This window comes from Lytechinus pictus, chromosome 2, assembly GCF_037042905.1.
Source record: "Lytechinus pictus isolate F3 Inbred chromosome 2, Lp3.0, whole genome shotgun sequence".
NCBI classification, from domain to species: Eukaryota; Metazoa; Echinodermata; class Echinoidea; order Temnopleuroida; family Toxopneustidae; genus Lytechinus; species Lytechinus pictus.
This window is the reverse complement of record NC_087246.1, coordinates 64,137,930-64,158,505: the sequence shown is the minus strand read 5'-3', so window position 1 is coordinate 64,158,505 and position 20,576 is coordinate 64,137,930.

Genomic DNA, 20,576 nt, shown 5'->3' with positions numbered 1-20,576 from the left:
ATCACTCCATTCAAGCTCGCTTGCATAGCTTAGGCACTGCACTAGCACTGGAGCCTAGCTCCTCCCTGCCTAGCTGAGCATTTCCGCTGTGTACGGTACCTCGCGCAGTGCACCTCTCGCTACCACTACCCCCTAATCTGCGATCTTCCCCTCTTAGTTAGTGTCAGTGCCAATACAGTCGTGCATAGACCACCATCATCAGTTGCAATATTCGGGATGAGTAACGTACTATCATTCTTCAGCTTTTTGTGCAATGATCTGAAATTGATGAATTAAACTACTAAAAAGGACGATTACAGTCACCGTGTGTTAGTCTTCTTAAAAAGCCGTGCTCACTGCACAAAGGACAAGGTACGGGAGTGATGGTTTGCTAGCCCGGTAGAATCGGGTAAGGTGTTCATTGGTTCTCGCTGAATTCACCCATGTTGCACCATCGCATCTCCTGAAAGATCTTCACTCTGGAAAAAAAAGACTGTCTTTGTAACAATCTTTAAGGGCTAAACCGGAAACTCAACCAGATTTGTTGCCTGAAGATGCACATGTGAACAATTGGGAATTTGGTAAGAAGTGAAAATCTAGAAGTTACATCCCCCCCCCCCCCCCATTAAACCTCAGTCCATATTCTGAACTGAAGTTCTGTTTCTGGCTTTCTCCTGGCCCTGGATCCCATTTTTTTTAAGTTTAACTTTAAGTCTGTTAAGATCATTCTCTGTTAGACCAAAAGCTTCAGTCTCTGTATTTTAGTTGTTCCGCTGAACTGCGTTGGCTCTACTCACCAATGGGGATGATATTAATAGTAAAATGTCAGAAATTGTTAAATAAAAAATCTCCAGAAACGATGGTTATTCCTGTCTAATTCTCTGTCTATTTGACAATTGTATTTTAAAATTTAAATTAATTTATTAAAACATCGATTTTTACTGATTTAGTGATTGTGTAATCTGAGACAAAATATGTAGCATATTCATTGATTTGAAAAGAAATCTGATTTCTGTTGTGACAGATTATGAATGATATTGATGATTATTATTATTGTTTTAGATTAGAAACTGATATTCTTTATTATCATTATTTCAATTATTCAATAATTATCTCACAATGGCCCAATGCAAATAATTATGATTCAGATGTCACTGTGAGTCATACATGTGTCACTGTCATTCTACCCATGTTTTCATTGGAAACCGCACAAACACATTTTTTTCATTTAATATCTCCCTTAATTCCCTAGAATGACTCCCCTCCCTGCTGCCTAGCTGCCCACTGATGTACATTTACCTGTACTTGAATTTACGTGATGTAGAATGACAGGTTTATTTTCAATTGGTCTAATGCCAATTCGTCCAATTACCAACTCGTCTACAATCATTTGGTCTACCAATCAGTTCGTCCACTATCCACATGGTCTAATTGCCATTTCATCCACTCATTAATTAATCTAACCAGTTGGTTCAATAGCCATTTAGTCTATACCCGGGGGGCCACTTCCATTGACGAGTGGATACCATGCGCGACCATGGGGTCTCGAAAAGTGCCCTAAACACGTAATTTCCATATTATGAAAATGCACCCCTTAACAAGTATTGGCGTGTGAAACCATACCCTTAACAAATATTGGAGACAAGACAATACTCTTGGCAAATGTTCCCTGAAATGAACCCCTAAACAAGTACAGGAATATTTTATTGTTATGTCACGGGTCCTTCGTTGGTTTTACCTTTACACATCATTTGGTTTAGTACGACCCCACCTTCCACACCTCGCGCAAATCGGACTCTAAACACGTAGTGTTAGGGCAAAAAGGACATCCTTTATAAAACACTTTAATTTTGTTATATTATCCCCGTAAATTTGACCCTAAACACGTAACTTTCCTAGCGAAATAGATACCCTTTTTTCATTATTTTTGTGTTTTTGACACCCTTATCACGTTACGTACGTAACGTGCCCTATCTTGAAAAAGACATCCTTTTTACGTGTTTTTTTGGTTGCGCATGGTATCCATTCGTCAATGTAAGTGGCCCCCCCGGGAGTCTATACCAGTTGGTCTAATTGGACTTAGTGTTAATTGGACAAAATTAATGATAAAGAAATGGGTATTAGACCAACTGGTTATGAGATGAAATGGTCATGAAGAGAAATGGTGATTAGACGAAGTGATGATTGGACTTAATGGTTTTATTGTCCTTAAAGTGGTTGTTAGATGTTAAATGTTGATGGATGGAATGGCATTAGGCTAAATGAAGATAGACCGTGTGATGTGTAGACAAGTTGGCATTAGACGAATCGGCACTTTACCAAATGACATCACAAGTTCATTAGGTCTCTCCACACAGCATTTTTTTTTTGGGGGGGGGTAAGGGCTTCTGAAGTTAGCACACACTTGTCCAGCTCTTTGGAATCATCTCCCTCTTGTTTGAAAAGACTATTTATGTTGACTACAGATGCTTTCCTATGGAGAAGCAACAATTGAATGCCTACATTCTTTCTCCTTGATGACCCTTATTTTTAGGGCTTGCAAGTTCACTTTTCAGAAGGGCATATTTTTATATTATATCAGAAATGGGGAAAACCTGGAAAGGGCACAAAAATATCAAAGGCCAGTGAAAGAGGCAATATAAGGCAAATTATGGTAAAACTTAAATACTTAAATGGTTAAATCAAGCCCGGCATCATAAATCATTCTTGGGGACGGGGGGGGGGGGGGGGGGTAATCAGAGGGGGGGGGGAGAGATGGAGAAAGATGTTATTGGCCTGCTGAACATCCCGGAGGGACCCTGACAGATTTTTAGAGATACCAACCTTCTTGTTTAATAGTCCAAAGCAAGGTGGTAAGGGACCCTATTGGGTACCCATCTCACCAGCCTTTTGCTCTTGAAATTCACATACAGGCAGTGGTTCCAAGGTGATTTGAAAATAAAAGCCTTGCCCGTGTGAGGATTTTAATACTGTGAGGGCTACATGTACCATTTCTATCCTCCACCTCAGCTTCATCTCAGGGTAACCTATAGTTCAGACATGTGGGAGGGAGGGGGGGGGGGTGCAGGGGGCACCGGCCATTTTAGAACAGAAGTTGTCTTTGATGATATTTATTTAATGAGAAATGTCTTCCATTTTTTTGATGAGTAATGCCACATGTGTGTTGTTGATGATTTGGTCAAAGGTCATCTAAGTTCAAAAGGTCAAGTTTTTGTTCAAATTGCTCACATTTCTTTATTTCTGCATCAATTGTGTTTACACTCGATACAAGTGATCCTTGGGTAATACCACATGGGTGTTCCTGAGGATGATAAAGTCAAAGGTCATCTAGGGGTCAAAAGATCATATTGCTTATTTTATTGAAAACGAAATCAGGTGAGACTTGTTCAAGAACCACCTTGTTTTAGTTTCCAGGTGGATGTTTCATAAAGCTGTTCGTAAGTTAAGAGCGACTTTAAGAACGACTGGTGATCCTTTCTTGTGGTAAATAGTATATTTATTGGCGACGGTTTAGCGCTTAAGAAAGGATCACTAGTCCTTCTTAAAGTCGCTCTTAACTTACGAACAGCTTTATGAAACGGCCCCCAGGCCAGGGCTCATTTGAGCATTTCGGGGACGAATTCACCCCCAGCCCCCTGTAATTTTTTACCTGCTGAGAAGCACAATTTGAGGCTAACAAATTTGGGTGGTTTATTTTTCAAGCAAAATATTTTGCTTTTACTTTAGGCAGTGATTAAAAAACATGCAAATTGCATTGTTGTATTCTGTAGAACTTTATCGCTTTCCAAGAATGTGTATACTGCTTTCGAAATGTATGGCTTATGTAAGTTAGAGCATGTAGAGTAATAAAAGTACACCCATGTGACCGGCCATGACCATGTAAAGATTTAAAGTGTCTGTGCAGTTTTTTTTCATTAATTTTAAATTATTTAGTTACTGTGTCATGCAACAACAGTCCTATGCATTGGAGATTGATTTTAATTAGCATACATGCACTGGACACCCTTCATAGCATATCCATTTAAAGTTCATCAGAGAGCAGTGTGTGGATGAAATTGATGCCCGCCCTGCTTACTAACTTAAAAATTATGTTGATGCTTGGTTCGCATAATTCAGGAAAAAGGAAATATTGATGTTGCTTTCCCTGCATCAAGTAACTTGTTAGCAAGAATAAGCTAAGGAATACCTAAAAGTTCACAAAGATATGGAATGGCAAATATTCCCATTCAAAGTAGTCGGGAATTTGGGATTTGACTGAGGCAGAACAAAAGAAAGAACAGAGCCATTATATCAGTGGCTCTGAATAGTGATCCATCCGTATCTTTTTAAGTGTTTATACATTCAATCTTAATATCTTAATTGTACAATTAATTTTGTTGTGATTTTTACACGGTAAATAAATCCAAACCAAATCAAAATATTTTAGTCAGCTGAAGGAATTACACATTATGGAATAGGGCATGGCCAGTTTTGGTAAAAGCAAGGAGCTGGTAACTCCTTGGTAAAAGTAATTCACAATGTACTTGCAATCAGTAGATGAGAGGTTCAAATCATGCTGGTTCCAAGATTTGTTCTGACTTAAATACTGGGTGAAAGGCTGAAAGCCATAAGATGTATTTTCAATGTACAATTAATTGTGAATAAAGTAATTACTGTATGACCAGTCGCTAAGCTTTGTGCCATGGGACCTACTTTGAAAAAAAGAAAAAATTCCTCTGAAATGTGTACCTGACTTTTTCTTTCCTAAATATTTAGATTGTTATCCAATGGGTGTATACTGTTTGTTTGACAATGTAATGGATGTTTTTTTGCAGGTCTTTCCGTCGTCGTCGGCAATTTAAGATGTCTCTCTTCAAACCTATCACCAATCTAAACCTCAGTGGGTCGACCACCATCGCTCCTGACAACCAATCCGTATACATCACAGAGATTGATGCTCAGAAAAGGTAAGATAATAAGGCTTGCTTTCAGCCTGTTCATGCTAGCTGTGTTCACATGGTAAAATGGCATACAAACCACCAGCCTAAATAGCCCCAGCTCAAGTCATCAGCTGCTCATTTCTGGCCAGGTTCATGGCCCATAATGCAACATTCTCACCAGTGTAGTCTTGTAACAGAGTCCCACTTGAATACTGACACATTAATTCACTACTCAATACATTCATATCGCAATAATCATGCTGAAAAGCCCAGTTTCTATGGTAACTGTCAGATAAAATATATTATGTCGGATAAATCACCTGACAAGTACTTCCATGAAATGTCCCCCCCCCCCCCCCCCCCTCTGAGAGTTACATACTTGATATGCTTCATTCTATTGTGGTAGGGTCCATGATTCTATAAACTGAAATCGGGAGGGGTCGAGGGCTATATCAATGTGATGCATAACTGCCAGGATTAGGAGTGAGGAGAAGAGGCATTTAATGGGTATTATAGTTCACTTAAGGAGCATGCAGGTGCTTTCTTGTGGTGTTTTATGATGAAAATTTGGCATGGATACACCCTTCAGAATGCTTTCAGAGAACACACAAGAAAGGCTGAAAAGCTGGAGACTCAAAAAGGGGAACATTTAGGCTGTATATACATAAAAAGCTGAAAGATTAGAATTCAATTTTAAGAATAAGTATGCAAGGAAGCAGTGGTTAACCAAACCCGAACTAACTCCAGAACGGATTTCACTAATTCATATAATTTTCAAGATATTAGAAATATCCTGGATTTGAGTTTCTGGAGTATGATTTCATACTATTTCTTTTTTTTTGTTTTTGTCCTGCAACTGGTTGAACAAATGTGACCAACCACCCCAAAACCACCCAATAAGTCACCAGGAGAGGTTCTCTGTTAATGGACAAGTCCACCCCAACACGCAATTTATTTGAATAAAAAGAGAAAAATCCAACAAGCATATCACTGAAAATTTCATTAAAATCATATATGAAATAAAAAAGTTGACATTTTTTAATTTCATTTAATTTCACAAAATAGTTATATGCACATCCTGGTCAGTATGCAAATGAGGGGACTGATGAAATCACCAACTCACTATTTCCTCTGTAATTTATTATATGAAATATGAAATAATCTTATTTTTTCCTCATTGTCATATGAAACAAAGTTTTATTCCTCCCTGAACACTTGGAATTATTATTATTTGAACATTTTATGGTTCAGTCAAGCTGGCCCTCATGGTCAAATTTGTAAAAAATAAAAAATATTGTATTATTAAAACAATAAATAACGAAAGAAATAGTGAGGGACATCTTTGACTCTCTTATTTGCATACATGTATCACTGATTTGTGCATATTTCTGTTTTCATGAAAAATAAGCAAAATTTAAAATGGCATAACTTTATTATTTCAGATCCAATTATGATGAAATTTTCAGCGTTTGATTTTTCTTTATTGATTCAAATCCACATTTTTCTGGGGTGGACTTGACCTTTAATAGCCAAAATAGTAAATTGGTCTTCAAAAAGCTAAAATTTAAATCGTAGCTTGTCTGAAGGAGAAATCTTTATACTGTAAAAAATTTGAGTTCTAAAATTGAACAGAAAACAAGATACAAGAGTTTCTTTGACACAAGATTTTGATGACCGCTTGGAAGTTTCATTGAAATTGCACATGGTGGTGATTTTGTGGACAACTCTCCATTTGTTTTGCACACAAATTTTCAGATTTTCATCATTATCTTTCAAATTGCATCTTGCCTCCTTCTGAGCACAACATATGTCATGGGAAAATATAATTCACACCACATTTGTCAAGGTCAGGAGAAGATAATTTGAAATATTTAAAATAAAGTGGAAAATCTGAAAATTTGTGTACAAAACAAATGGAGAGTTGTCTACAAAATCAGCCATTTTGAAGCACGTTTGCCAATTTGAGGATCCCCATAGAATGTACAACAAGACTTTTTAAACGTCCACAAATTGCTTATTTCATAACCAATTTTGATGAAATTTTTTTTTTAATTGTTCCTCTCATTTTACTCTTTCCAATAAGATTGCTTCTCTTCTTGGGTTTTGGTTTCCTTTAAGTGAACGCAAACTTCAAATGTTGTTTTCTCCTTTATTTTCTTAAGCTCTCTTTTTGTTTTCTCTGCATTCAATCAAGTATTTGAGTGAGTTATTGTTGATCAAGTTTGAGAAATCACATTTTAAAGCTTAGGATGTGCTTGTTCAAACCCAATAAAAATTTCAAAATTCATTTTGGGCCCAACTTGTTGGTTTTGGGGTGGCCGGTCACAAATGGTGTTTAATAGCAGTTGGATTTTACCTTTTCAAAAGGTTTACTGGGGAAAAAAAACACAATTCATTGAGATCTTAGGATTGAATTTCCAAGAAAGATGTTTTACTTTAGTTTTGTAAGTCTTTTGAATCCTGTCACTTTTTTATATGAAATCATGTTCATTGAGAAAAAAAAATGAGCAGAATAAATTACTTTTTGAAAAAAATTAAAAGAAGGCTTAGTATTTTGGCTACATGTAATTCCTGTCGGGGTGATTGCCTATTTCTGGCTTATTTATTTAGTACTTTTCATAAAAATCATTAAGTTATTTAGAGGTGGTCTTATGCATACAAACATGGGCTGTATCTAAAATTCATTCACCAGTGTACACTTGGAAAGATTAATATCCTCATATTTAAGTGAATACAGTATTTTATACGTGGAGCCTTACACCGGTAAATACACCATAATCAAGCTTTTATTGGCCTTGCAATTAGGACAAAGTGGTGAAACCTTTTCATTTTCGCTGACGGTGCAATACCTCTCTAAACAATGCACGGTGTACAGAGCAAACCGTAATTACCAGGTTGTACTAAGAATGAGCATTCCAGCGTTGGATTTATTTGCAGTAGATGAGTAGTATTACCAGCGTGCTTTCATCATTGGGCTAATGAAAGGCCGGTTGGTTGTCGGAGAGTACTTATATGGATTTTTGCAATCATGATTGTTAACACGTAGATGTTGTTCGCTTAAAGCAGTCACGTGACTAGCCAATCATGAAGATGATTTTTGTGGCCCGGGTCGAGCCATGAATCAATAAAATCATATTAGTGATGGGAGACATTAGTCAAGCGGATATAATGAGAGAAATAAATCATATCCTTTATAGGACTACATCCCACAGGAATCGTCTATGCCATTTGTAATATTCACATTGTAATTTAGAGATGGTTAAGCCACTCATATATTCAGACATCAGTTAGTTTATTCACCTCTCAAGTCTCAACACTGTTAATCATATCTTACAATATTCTAATGCATTTCTACGGGTTTGTTAAAGGTTTCAGGCTAGTGAATTTGCACAAGAGTCAACTTGAGATGACTTTATCCTCATTGACATGCTGTTATCTAGAAATACCCATTTTGGTTCACATCGCTTTATGTGATCTATTTCTGAATTTGTTTCTCCTGTTTTGTTTATGCTATAAGAGGTCTAAAAAAATTGTGTTCGAGCAACCATTTTCAAGAACATAAGATTGCACAATTGAATCTATTGAAGTTTAGTTGAATGAAATGGTGAATTCTTTTTTATACAAACAAAAAAAATGTGAGTTTCATAAAGTGATTCCAGGCCTGCCAACTACTCCTTTTTAAAACGAGCTACTCCTTTTTTGGGGGGGAAATTTTTAATATACATGGGAAAGAAAACTCCCTTTTTTGTCCATTATAATATTATGTACAATCATCTATGGGAAATATGCTGTGACTCCTGTTTTGTAAATGAATCTCTCATATTTTGTATGTTTACAGGTTGGTAGGCATGTGATTCTACAAGTCACTATAAATTACTTGAATATGAAAAAAAAACAGGTCTCCACCATTTTTTGCAGTCATATTGTGACCTGATTTCAGCTTGCATCTGAATTTTTAAACATTTTCCAATTAGTATTCCTCATTTACCTATGATTGGACAATACATGTATGTTCTCCCACAGTAATCATGTTTTTTGTTGCCCTTTTGATTTGTCATTCATGATGGTGATTCTAGCCAAGTAATCGATTACTTGCACCCTGAGTATGCAATGTTTATTAGTCTAACAGAATTGATAACATTGCAAAAAATATAAGTTTGAGACAACAAGATTGCCTTAGATTGAGACTGCTCTGATCGTTCCTAGTCAGTGAAAATATGATGGGTGTCAGTGGCTCGCCTTGATGCACACCAAGGTTCATTAATATGATGGCACATATATATTCTAATGCATCGCATACTGGGTCATTATTATGTGCACGGCAGCATGTTGTTCAGTCTTTATTATTGGCCAAATTAGTTGTCATCAATTGCAGTTGCAGGTTTGTTTTGGAGCGATGCAAGCAAGACTGCTTACAGTTGAGAGTGCTATGGTCAATCCCACATTAATATGACACCGTTCTCGCTACCGTCCTGAAAGAACATGTAGTTTACTGGAAACTACAGTAGTTTAATGTGTAATGAAAATGGTTGAAGCTACACTGCGGTTTCAAGTTTCGCGCGAAACATGTCACCCCACTGAGAATGTTCCCATAGCAACAAGACCGCTTTATGTGAACTGGTTTTGAAAACCACATTCGGGAGATCAAATGGGAATGCTAGCAAAGCAATCTTCCAAACTGGTTTCCTGAACTGGTTTCCAGTAAACTAGTTTTAGAATGTATGAGAATGATGTCTTATTTCCTGATTCCCGGGTTGTGAAAATATGATTGGGTGCCTTATGATGCGCCTTGGTGCAAAAACTCCAAGATTCACACATTTATAGACGCAATGAAAAAACATTGCATTGATGAATTAGTATGGTGAAATCTGACTGTTGTTTTATGTAATGTCCATGGATGTCATATTGTCATCATGGGAAAATATAGTATTTGCCATACCACTTTGTGTATTAGATCTCCCTGTGATGTAAGCATTCTATTCTCAGAATTAATGTTTAGTGATGGTGACTCACACAGCTGTCACTCTCTGTCTGAAATTGACACAAATCATCCAGAAGAAGCCCATAGTGTATGCAATTTGATATGGATGGATACTAATGGCAAATCCGTAGGAGTGGGGCGCTCCGATCTCATCAGGGAGATTTCAGATCTACAATATAGGCCTAAACTTTCCAAATCGTTGCTAGGTAAAAAAAATAAATGTAAAAATGAAAGTTATCACTGAATGAAAAATAAATTCTGAATGGTGGTTTATATTTTTACTCAACCACTTAAGATGTATATTAGAGCACACCGTGAATATTTTAAGTACATGCACACCTTTTTGAAGCACACACGCACATAAGACCCCTGGAGTGAGAATTTTCAGATGTGACAAAAGAGGTAGGGAAGAAGAAAAGGGAGTGAAAGAAGAGAAAATAGGAAGATGGGGCAAAACAAGAAGGAAGAAAGAGAAGAATTGGGAGAAGTGGAAGAAGATGAAAAGTAGAAGAAAGAGGTGGATGAGGAGGAGATTAAGAAAGGATAGAAATAAATAAATAAAGGAATGGAAGGAAAGAAGGATAGGAAGAGAAAAAGAAGTTAGGATTGAGGAGTATAGGCTTGAAATTTATTTAGAAAAATGTGATTAGCCAATGAATCAAATTCATGAAAACGCTTGGGAGAAGCGATATTTGCTGATATACTGTATATAGAAGTGAGATAGAGATGTTGTTTTCCTTGGGGAAAATTATATTGATTGTAGAGAATGTTCTATAATTATCCATGTGATTAGCATAATGTGCATGCATGTATGTGGATGGTGCGTTGGTTGGCTCCATGAGGATTCATTACATTGTATGTACATTTGTGAACCAAGTGCATACAGACACATTCTATTGAATAATGATAATATGGAGTGGTAACAAAAGTAGAAAGGAAGAAAAAGAAATCATTAAAACCAAATTTTGAAAATTACATTGAGCAAAAATTATTTGCACCAGCAAGTGTTTAATGTTATCAAGATGAATTTGTTATACCCAAGCTATAGTAAGTTAAAGTTAGTGTTCATCTTTTGTATTTTCTCCTGAAATCATGACTAAACTGAAATGCATGTTACTATGATGGAGACACATACTTCATGTATTTTAGCCTACATTGTAAACAAATTCAAACTTTAAGGCCCGTATTCTGAAGTCAGGTTTAACTTAGACCATGGTCTAACTCTGTGCTAAAATTATGGGAAGCCAAACATGTCAAAATTATGTTTACATTGTATGCTTCTCATGTTTACTGTGCCCTTATCTAATTCTTTAATGAGGAAGCCAATATCTTATTAATCTTTCCCAGACAGTTAAGAATAATTTGAGAGTCAATGAGCTGATACATTTTAATCTCTAGTCTACTGTTACAGATTTATGTCAAAACTGGCTTTCCATAGTTAAACCACAACTTTAATCTAGAGTTTAAATTAAACCTGACTTCAGAATACGGGCCTAAATATCTGTCCTCCCTCTCCTAAGTAAATGAAGTCATTATTATTTATGGCTCATGTCGCTGTGCATACTGATTGACCATGGGGGCGTGTAGTGAATTTTGATGTTCATTTTTTACATTGGCCTTTCAGACTTCATGAAATTTATTGTAAGAGCTCATCTTGTGAAAGATACATAAAATAAATATATACATGAACAATTATTATTAATAATAGACCATTTGCCTAAAAAAGATAAACCACCAACTGATGTCCATCTTATGATTTTGAAGATTTTATCTTGTAATATTTCATGTTCGAAATTCAAAAAAGGAATTAAAGATTAATTTGCCATTAGTATAGTTTTTTTTTCATACTTTTGCCCCAATGGGCAAGTTTATTTATAAAAAAATGAAACGTTTACAGAAGTCAAATCATATACATTATTCAAACAAATGTTTCAACATACTCCATTTCAAATTAAAATCTTTCCTTTTTCCATTCAAATCATAAATGTAACATCTAAATAATAAGTTTGTATTACCTTCTTCTTCTTAAAATCAGGTACAGTCTTGTTCAACCTCGAGAAATATAATTGTTGTTTTACTTAAATGATAATACAATTCAGGGCATCATTTCGTTTTTCTTTATATCAAAACAAAATATTCTGTGGAGTAAATTTAAGAATAAACATAGGAGATGATATCCACGTTTCTATTTTACTCCAAATATTTCTACTAAAATTACAGAAGTAAAAGAAGTGTTCAATTGTTTCCTTTGCAGTATAACAAAATGTACAGCACTCAGTATTGGTGATCTTTAGTTTGAATAAAATATCATTTAAAACACAATTCTATTGAAAACTTTGTATTGGAAATACTTTATCCGAATGTCAGTTGTAAATCTGAAAATCATCCTATTAAATTCCCGTATTTTAGTGTGATCCAAAAGAATATTTGAATTTTTCCTCATTTTGCTGCAATAGTTTTGGCTGAATCTTTATTTCCTATCAAAAGTTTGTATATACTTTTACACCCCTTTTTATCACTCATTATAGGAGAAATATAAGGCATAACAAATGGTTCACATATTCTATGGTCTAGGTTTTGAAATTTTCGATTAAACACACATCTTAGAGCCTGAGAAATTGAAAAATATTCCAAAACATTGACTTTTAAACCAAACTTAGATTCACATTCAGTTAAAGATATAATATTTCCTTCTCGATCTATTAAATCATTAATAAATCTTATACCCTTTTCTTGCCAGTATTTAAAATAAACAGACTTTCCATCTATTTGTATTTTACTATTTTTCCATAAAGGTTGCGCTAACCAATTGATATTTTCAGACTTTTGAAATATCGAAAATAGCATGGCAAAAAACTCTTTCCAAAATGGATTACTAATCTTTTCCGATATGTTATAAAAATATTCATCTCCATAAAACAGATGGAAAGGCTGTCCTAAAGAAAATCCTAATAGTCTTTCTACGTCATCACATTTTCTCAATAGAATTCATCTCAACCATGTCAGATGATTAATTTGCCATTAGTATAGTGTGTTCATAAACTATTAGATACATGTAGATTAGATTAGATAGATATAGGTAGACACAGAGAGTTTGAGCTCGAGTGGCCGCTTTAATACAAGTTTGTCTAATTTCCAGATACATCATTGACTGATAGTCTAGACCAAGTTGGAAAAGGATAAAATAAGATATAGCCTGATTTCAAATTCTATGATAACTAAAAGATACATGTATGGCACATGTGAGTGTAGAGGCATTTTTTACACTATCAAATTGTTATGGGGAGATTGAGTTTACGACTAGCTTAAATTGTTTGTGCACTGAATGGAAATTGAAGTTGTAGATTTATAAGTTGAATTAAACCAGAGACATGTTAGACAAAGTGGGATTTATTCAGGGATAAGATAGACCAAATGGTTACTTTATTACAAACTCATATATTGAATCTGAGTAGTCCATTTGGATAAATAGTCCAATGAGAATTGGACAAAGCAGTTTTCAATTCAAACCAAGTGGCAATTCACAAACCTGAATGTTTTCATATTTGAAACACTCGAGTGAAGCCAGTCTGCATGAAATGACTGGTAATTGAACGAAAATGAAATGGACTGGAAGCAAATAAACTGATCCCGATGCAGGGAAGTGAGATTTATATCAATAAATATTTAATTGCGTCTTCGAATCAAGCCCCTTTGTAATGACTTTCCTATGGACTGTTTTTTATCTAAAGTAGGAGGTCTGTAAAAAAGCTTTCTACAGGTGTTCCATTTTCCATTTATTTCTATTACTTACAATATTAATTTACTATGCTTATGTATTTGATCTATTTTTGTATATACATGTGTATTTCAAATGTACATATTTTGTTGTTTTTTAATGGAAAAGAATAAATGAATTGAATTGAAAAATGAATTGAAGTGAGCTGGAACATTATAGTTCTGTGATGAGGTGATTTATGAAGTGATAAGGTTTGTGGATTTTATTTAATCAGAATGAGTTGTTGGTCTTCTGAGAAGCGAGATTGATGAAAGAAATTGTTTATGGTGTTGTGATATGGTGAGGAGGAGGGGGAGGAAGAGTAAAATATGCGAATAAAATTGATTGAACAAGTATTTAAAAAGGATATTGATGTAGAAAAAAGGACCATGACAATTTTCCTGTGCTATTTACCTCAACAAAGGAAAAAAAGGCAAACTACCATCTCATCCAGTCTAAGTTTAGTGATAGGAGGTTGAATATCCCGTTGTGAATTTTTTCATTATTAACCTACTTTTAATCAATTCAATTTTAAACTTATTTAAAATATTTAGAAAGATTCATAAAATATTAAGCAAAATTAACGTTGTAATTCTGTAAATTCTTTGTAAATCAGCACTTTGTTTGATCTTGTTTGGTCTGATTTTCTGCATGAAAATAAAAACAATATTCATGTACAGTGTACACAAATAAAATGGTCACATACACTGTAGTATAAAATTTGTGCATAAGGGGGAACCTGGTGGATCACTCTATTCAGAGCCAGTGATATAATGGCATATGAATACATAAATGACAAGTATTTTTATTAATAATAAATGTTATAAACTCAACTATTCCATTCTGCATAAGGCATTTTTTAGATCAAAGTAAATGGTTTTAAATTCTGAATGATATTAGAATTAGCTGGAAAGTGTCCATGGAGCAAAATTCTTGATTCCAAGTACGAGATTGGTTTTGAATGTCCGTGGCAGACCACCCTGCTAATTTAGAACACAAGGTATTACAAGAAGAGACATGATCCATTGATTTGAGTGGGTGTTTGGTGGTTTAATTCCCAAGCAAATGATACACAGAGATCCAATCGGTTTTAATACCCCATTGACCCGTGTATGTTACCAAAAACCTTTGGTAACCTTATTCGCCAATGCCCTATTTCCTAGTGGACAGCATCTATGTAAATGAGATGCTCTCCTGCCTACGTCCTATAGGGGTGGAAAGGGTTTAATCGTGACAATGCATAATGATGGTGACTGGTGATAAAGGGATAAATTTAGTTTGTCGAAAGTATAAAAATTTGCTTCTGATACAGGCAGAATGAGATAATGTAAATTATCCTTTTTCTTTGAGTATGATGTATTTCTAAGACCTAATGGAAGTCATTAACTGTCAAAAGAAGCACCAACAATTAGGATTTGTCAGACACCATGTCAGAGAATCCCAATTATATAGCAGTGGTGTGTGAGACTCTGACCATGCCTGCCAGAAGACTTAGTTATGATGGTACCTTTATCGTGACATGGGCCTACATATCTATGATGAGACTTGAATCATTGCATCTAATTTGAAAAACATTTAAAGGACAAGTCCACCCCAACACAAAGTTGATTTGGATAAAAAGAGAAAAATCCATCAAGCATAACACTGGCAATTTCATCAAAATCGGATGTAAAATAAGAAAGTTATGGCATTTTTAAGTTTCGCTTAATTTCACAAAATAGTTAATGCACACCCTGGTCGGTATGCAAATGAGGGAACTGATGATGTCATCCACTCACTATTTCTTTTGTATTTCATTATATGAAATATTCTGATTTTCTCCTCATTGCCCTGTAAAACAAAGTTTTATTTCTTCCTTAAATGTGGAAGTACCATTGTTTGAACATTTTATGGTTCAGTCAAGTTGGTCCTAACTGTCAATTCTGTAAAAATGGAAATATTGTGCAATTCAAACAATAAAGAACAAAATAAATAGTGAGTGGGGGACATCATCGACTCTCTCATATGCAAAAAAAATAAGCGAAATTTCAAAATGTCATAACTTTCTTATTTTACATCCAATTTTGATGAACTTTTCAGCATTTTGCTTGTTTGATTTTTCTCTATTGATTGAAATCAACACTTTTCTGGGGTGAACTTGACCTTTAATAATATAGATAAAAATATAAATTTGGATGATGATAAAAAAGAAAGTTTCAATTCAATCAAATTATATCACATCTGCAACCATCAAAGTTTGCACCTTCAAGTCAACTTCGAGGCCAAGGGCATTATCGCTACTATATTGACTGTCCAATATAAAATTCATGCTTTGGTCATACCAAATGTCATTGTCATTTATTTTTATTAGTTGATACACAAGGATATTTGAATCGCCTTAAATTGATTTTTCAAAGAAAGCACTGTAAACAATTTTGGTGTTTAATAATGATTCTGGAGATGACCAGTGCATGTGAGTGTGTGTGGGAGGGGGTGGAAAGAATTTTCCATGAATGTGTGGGGGAGCTATTTAATGTGTGTATGTGTCAGGGGGGGGGGAGGTGGATTGAATGATCTATTCCATGTGTGTGTGTGTGTGGGGTGGATTGAATTTTGAGCTATTCCATGAGTGTATGTATGGGGGGGGGGGTAGATGGATCAAATGACTCTTTTGGGGGGGGGGGTTGGATGGAATGACCTATTTCCGTACCAGGCTCTCTTTCATGTAGAGAGTTGTAAACACTTGAAATCTCTGGGTTATGTCTTCCCTGCCTGTTTCAAGCAGGTAAGCCAAGTGCATGTTAATAGTTCAAGATGCAGAGGATATGAAGACTTGACCTATCCAGAATATCGCCATTATTAAAGGCTTTGAACCGCAAAAGTGAACCCCCCTATCCCACTTTCAATTTTGTTATAAAAAGATCAATTAGATTTATACATGTACATACTTTTGTACATAAGATGAACCAAGATTTCAATATTTGTCTGCAAAAAATTATGAAATAGAACAGTACATCAAAGATTTGAAGAATGTCTATCATTGATTCAGTTAATAATATTATTAGTTTACAATTAAGATATTTATTTACATTAGCCCAAATTTATTTGTTAAAAATATTTTTTAAAGACATCAAGCATTTCCATATATTTTATTTACAATAAAAAGAGCAACATAGATAAACTGCCTTGCTCTACATCTAACAAGGCATCAGTGCTATGCGAGGAATCAAATCCCGGACTTGGTCAGGCGCCTCAGACCAATCTGACCCGGCACCTACATGTATATCGCATGACCCTGATCGTATGCACTGCATAAATAGCCCAATCTTGTGCAGGGATATCTCTGCTATGAATTCAGGCCTAAAGGGCTTGCCTCCTTTTTGGCCTTTAAAAAAATTATTAGTTTGCATTAACAGATGTGGAAGAAACGGGTCCGTCTTTTTGTTTTTTTCTGAGTCCTCTGCTCACAATATGTTTAAGAATATGGACAATGTTCTACTGTGTCAACTCTTTTGCCAGAATGTAGGTTAACAATGAAAATTAAGGTCGATTTGCATATTCGGGGGGTTAAAATTTGAATAAAATAATTAAAGTTGGCAAGTTTGACTAGGGTCAGTCCGGATATGGCAAACATTTTTTTTTGCCCTAGCCTCGTTCTAATATTTTTTTATCAAGACAATGTTTCAACATTGCAACAAAAAAGGTAGGGTTATATTTCTCTATAGCCTCACTTGCAGAGTAATGCTGCCTCAGAGGCATTATTCATCTTCTGTCAAAATTCATCTTGTTAATATTTCTTCATGGATTGACTTCTTCAAGTTTTAGTTGTCATGGCAATGAAAGACCGTCCCAAAGGGGGTTCTGTGATGGACGGTACCTTTGTAAAAATGCGACAGGTGTCAGTACTAACCCTGCATAGGGGTGTGCAATTATGCATCACCATGAAAGCATCCATTTATACAACTAAAATATTAAAAAATTGCAAATGTATAGCACCTAAAATAACAAATGCAGCGAGAATAAGAGGAACGTTTCTCATCTTTGATTCAAAACACAGGAAATAACCAGGGCTTATAATCAGCAGTAGTTGTGTAGATGTGGGTGTATGCAGTGCCATCACTTTAGCTACCCAAATATGAAAATTGTGATTTTGACACCACTCACCAGTCACCACCCAAAATTGAAAATGCAGTTAGGATAACAGGTTCTCTGTTTCTCATCTTCAAGTCAAAACACAGGAAATTGCGAGGGTTTATTCTCAAACCCAGTTCGATTCATCACAAATCCATTTGGATATATGATCCCATTGTGATTGTAATCCTATTTTGATGAATTAATATAAAATCTGATTTGAACAGACATCGTATTTTGTGGGGTTTTTTTGGAGGCTGAATCCTGTTGCAGTGCAATGTAGCATGTTGATTGATACGGTCTCCGTCCATGGGTATAAATAAAACTCAATTAATTAGCTTAGATTGGTAAGCGTGCCAAACCAAGCTCAATTTGATGATACAGGATGATACTTCATAGTCCTGAAGGTCATGTGTATTTCCAATTCTCACGACTGGCGTATTCACACCAACTCAAAGTATGAGGATGTAGGTACATGTATATGCATACTCTAATCGGGAAATTTATCCTAATCCACCTCAATCAGAAAGTATGGGGGAGCATTTCATGAAAGCACTTGTTGCGTGTTTTATCAAAAGGGTCCTGTGTTATCCTACAGTTACCATAGTAACAGTCAGTCATATTCAGGGTAAGTTCTCAGATGTAGCTGACAACTTGTTAGATGATAGATGTTGATGAAATGCTTCCCAGGGATTTTAGCCAATGTGAAAGCAAAATGTACTTGTAAGAAGATACCTGTTAAATAGTAGGGACTTGTCAAAATTGCCAGAACTTTTGCAGGGATTTTGTTTCCAAGGTCTTGGATATTTTGGCCCTACAAAAGCAAATTTACAAAAACTTTCCAAATCCAACAAGTATGTATGGTGCGGATGTTGTGGGACTGCTGAGCTAGCGATTTTGATTTGCACACCTCGTCTGCTACTCTGACTATACTACACATGCTCATTACTTCAGGAAGTTACCCTAAAAGTCTCTGGTTTGGGTGGGTATGAATGCACAAGGTAATTATCCAATGTTTTGAGCAATGAACCAGTTCTCGTATTAAAAATTGCAGGTGTTCTGGTGTTTGAGTCGGTCTGAATACACCTGATAAACTATGAACAGAAATAGAAAATACTAGTATGATACAGGATAGGTCAGAGAATAGTGTCAATTATAAGGGCTATTGGATATGGTGCACTTAAAATGAAATGAGAAGCAAGATCAGTTTAAAAGTGATGTTGGTGTAGAACAAAATGTATTGAATATTGATGATTATCAAGTGCACTTTACAATTTAGGAGAGTGTCTGTCACAGCACTTAATAAATTGGTACTACAGAAATGTTTGATTCATCTTTTCAAATTCAAATTTGCAAGCTTACATGTTCCTATAGATGATTAAATTTAATCATCTCAATCATGTACTCCTTCACTTTTGTAACACAGAACCAAGCGAGAGGCCGGAAAACTTAATAACATCTCTAATGTAATCAAGGGTGTAACAAGTAAAGTATGATTCGATTTCAAAGAAAAATCAGAATAATAATTGAAAATAAAGATCAGAAGTAGAAATGGAAGATAATGTTAAAGAATAACTTTCTTTGCTGTTCATTTGTAAAGAAAACTTGCCCATGGTTTGCTGCTGACTTACAGCCTTTTTGACTGCTCATGAGTTTTGGCTTCGAAAATTTATTCAGCTAAGTCTCGACTCCTATCACGTACTGGTAGAAGTGATGCATCAGAGGCCCGAACACAGGCCTATTTATATTTGTCTTATAGACCCTGTTCTCATCTTCTTTCTTAAACTAGTTTAGTGGAAACCTGGCCCCCGTCTTACAAAGAGTTGTGATTGTGATTGATCTGATCATCAACCACAACTATGGAAAGCCAGCAAAATATCTAAAATGCATGCTTGTTCAAAATACTTTCTACATATATATGATGTATATTTATGCACCCATCGTTTCTTGAAAATTCAGTGTGCTTTTTGTTTGCCAAAGACATTTTGCCAATTTCCGGTAGAAAAAATTATGATATTGATGGATTTCCATATAGTTGAGATTGATCGGATCATTCGCAACTCTTTGTAATACGGGGCCCAGTTCTAGTAAAGTAGAAGCCAGTTTCATGTATACTGGGAATGCTCCAAGCGGTGTTGAATTGTGCAAGAAATTTAGGATTGAGCGAGCTCGGGCTGATGAGGAAGCACCTCTATAGTGAGAATCTGACTCCGTATAAGCCAAGGTCAATATTGATTTCTATCAGGTAAAGGCCAGATTAAGGAAATGGCGAACGTGTTTGATGCCATTTCACAATTTGTATTATTATTCACTGATTCAATGGGTTGAAAACAGACAACTTTGTTCATTTTGTCAACAATATTATCTTTTTGTTTGGATTCCGTTTCCATGAAATTCAATAGACAACTGTCATAATTCTCCTCATCCTAACTGCACATTTAATTGTACATGTATAATTTTTATTTTCATTTTCTAATGCAGCCTAAAGAGAGTTTTCTAGTTAATGCATGCTGTTCTCAAACTGAAATAATGTGGGTACATGAATCTGGTATACTGCAAAAAAAGCTAATACTAAGATATTTTTGTATTGGTGATTTTTTACCTGATTGCTAAGAAAGCATGAATGCTTGTAAGCAAGCAACCAGAGTACCGACGGCTTAAGGTCCTCTCCGAAGGACCTGGTACTGAGGATTAATGCCTTTCCAAAGGGCACTAGCGCACCAAGTGGGAATCGAACCCGGGTCACCGGAATACGAGTCCCCCGCTCTACCAACTGAGCTATCGCGCCTCCCTGATTGATATATATTTTATTGTCAAGCCAGCATACTGT